This window comes from Triticum aestivum, chromosome 4B, assembly GCF_018294505.1.
Source record: "Triticum aestivum cultivar Chinese Spring chromosome 4B, IWGSC CS RefSeq v2.1, whole genome shotgun sequence".
Taxonomy (NCBI): Eukaryota; Viridiplantae; Streptophyta; class Magnoliopsida; order Poales; family Poaceae; genus Triticum; species Triticum aestivum.
In genome coordinates, this window is record NC_057804.1 from 170,872,681 (window position 1) to 170,875,870 (window position 3,190).

Below are 3,190 nucleotides of genomic sequence, written 5' to 3' on the forward strand. Positions count from 1 at the left end.
ATCATGTCTTTGGTCAAATGTTGGGTTTGCCCGGCTCCCGTGTTTTGCTACCTTACGTTCCGCTCTATCAGCTAAGGCGGCACCGGGAGAACTACTGTGATTGTGCCCTGGTTCATCTGGATGAGCACCTCAGTAGAGAAAGCCAAAAACTGACTGTCATGATACATCGCGAGACTGGTCAACCACTCGATGACTTAGCGGAATCTTCGCGATTCCTCCGCATTAATGAAGGACTGATTTCCTGGTCATGTACGTACGAGCACCATATTCGGGTGAACACGGAGTACCAGGGGCTATATAGTAGCCCCACCGTCAAACTCCTATGGCTAAGTGAAAGTGTTAAAGCTATATAGTCCGATTGCCTGGTTCGCCGCGCTACCACCTCCTTAACAGACCAAGACATTGGATAAAGTGTGACTACGCGTTTTCTCGAACACCCCCGCATTATATGTGTGGGGGCTGAAGCCGACGACTGCAAACTTTCAGGTTATATACATACATAAACAGCCGCACAGGAGGCACTATAATACTTTCGGGCAAAAGTATAAACACAACCTTTATAATCAAAATAGCATTTTTTTACAATGGAGATACATGGCACTCTTCGAGCACTGAGCCTCTATTAAACGGGCGCCTTCTAAGACTTCTTCAAAATAATGCTCGGCCGGGTCCTAGCCTTCCGCCGGACCCTGGGTTGCAATAGTGGTGGTTTCCATCCCATCCCAGTATATTTTAACACGGGCAAGAGCCATCCGCGCACCCTCAATGCACGCTGACCTCTTCACAACATCGATATGCGACATATCACCAAGGAATTGTTGCACTAATCCAAAATAACTGTCCGGCCTTGGTCCACGTGGCCTAAGATGATCCACGACATACCTCATAGCAAGCCTGGACAACCTGTGGAGCTTGGCCCATGTGGCCATCCTTTCATTCAATGGCAGTGGACGCGTCGGGGCACTGAACTGCGACCAGAATAACCTTTCTACCTTATGGTCTTTCCGATCTTTGTAAAACTCAATCGCATCAGCAGCACTCTTTGCCAGGTCCGCATACGCGTCTACAGCACTCCACAACTGATCCAGAGGGGCATACTTCGGATCTACGAACTTCATCCGCAACAAATAGGGCCTCACAGCCGTGATATCTCCAGCTTCACGAAGCTCCTCCCTTATCCCTCTCATTTCAGAGCGGGTTTCCTTGGCTGCCTCTAGGGCCTTCTTCAGGTCGGCCGCTTTCGCTTGGCTGTCCTTTTCAAGGAGCTCATAATGGTCAGCGGCATCTTTCAGCTCAACAGCCATCGTGGCTATCCTTTCCTCGCTCTGGCGATGAGCAGCCTGTTCGGCTCTTAACTCTTCGACCGCCTTCAGGGCGGCTGCATCACTTATTCGAGCTTGTTCCTTGGCTCGGGCAAGCTCTGCCCGAATGGTCTCTACGGCAGCAACTCCATTTGCAGTCACAGTACATTATATATACTAGCATAATGCTCCTCTTACCATTTACTGACAAGCCGAACATACATACCCTGGGCCTCGTCAAGCCGCTTGTTAATAAGCGCGATGTCAGCATCCGCCACGTCAAGCTGCCACTTCAGTTCAGCAAAATCAGCAGTCCGGTCAACCGTCGGACAATCAGCCGCCTGCACATAAAAGCAGCGCGACTATTACCTGGGATTACGATCCTTTGTTTGCCACCTCTGGATGGCAACCAGAGTCTCAGGGGATACTATCTATACAGAGCACACCTAGCATGTGCGGTACTGTGAGAAATACATATATTATTTTGCGGACCTCAAAGCCACTTGGCAAACTTGTGAATGCTTCATTCAAACCGCCTTTTGCGGATGAAATCCTCTCAATCACCGTACCCATTAAGGTACGATGTGCCTCTGAGATAGCCGCTTGCTCCAGAAGACCCATCAGTGTGTCTGGCTGTATGCCGGACAATCCTGGGCTCTTTCTATCGCTCTCCTTGGGAGCCGAATATTCCAAACTTCGGGCAGCCAAAGTGTCAACTTCTGGCCTCGGTGGATCAGGAGAAATCCTTTGTGACTACACCTCGGGGTCGTCCGCCCCATGTGGCGGGGAGGCAGGAGGAGGCGTTTCGCTCTCCATCATCTCCGGAAGAAGATCCCCCAAAGACGAACTCTGTGGAGAAGGGCTACGAGCCGGACTACAACAAGTATGTCTCGGATATTATTCTCAGAGAAAAAACATGATATATTTACCAAAGTACTCTTTTTAGTTACGGCTCGGTGGAGGGCTGGCCCCCTTGCGGGCGCTGCACGGTAAGGACGCCCTCTGGGGCAGGGCCCCCTGGCGAGGGTTTCTTCCCTCGTTTGGAAGCCTCTGTTTCCAAGTCTTCAGAGGCGGCTCTTTTCTTACCATGAGGAGAGGGGATTTTGGATTCACCTCCCCGATTATCCTCCTTCGCGGAAGCACTTACTCCCCCGATTTTGATGTGTAAAGTATGAGGCCCACCGGTGGCTTCTCTATTCCTCCCCTCATCTTCTCTTGATGATACCTAATGCGGTGCGCACTCAAGCATCCTGATCAATAAAGGATCCAGCGAGCCTTCGGGAAGAGGGGTCGAACACCTAATCCTCTCCGCCTTCCTTATCCAGTCCTTGCATAGGGCAATTTTTCAGAATGATGTTATAACAAACATAAAGGACGGTGTCTTCGGTAGCGGAATTACTTACTTGGGTATCCGGACGGTTGCAGTTGAGACCCACGTCCTCGGTGGTGTCCGGACACTTTATTCGTGATCCGAAGAATGACCCATACATCTCTTTGAGCGTCCTGCCGAAGAATTGTTGAATGGTTCACGGTCCTTCCGGGTTGAACTCCCACATACGGAGAGGTCGACGTTGGCAGGGCAAGACCCGATGAACCAGCATTACTTGCATTATCTTGACAAGACTGACATCCCTCTTAAGGAGGTCTCAGATGCGGCTTTGAAGTGTCAGCACGTCGTTAATTGGCCCCCAGTCCAACCCCTTGTTGACCCATGACGCCAGTTGCGGTGGAGGGCCCGAGCGGAACGTTGGAGCGGCCGCCCGCTTTGTACCTCGGGGAGCTATGATGTAAAACCACTCATGTTGCCATAAGTCAGAAGTTTCTGTGAAGGAACCCTTTCTCCATGGGGCGTCAGCGCCTTTGCTTATTATAGCACCTCCGCCCTTTGT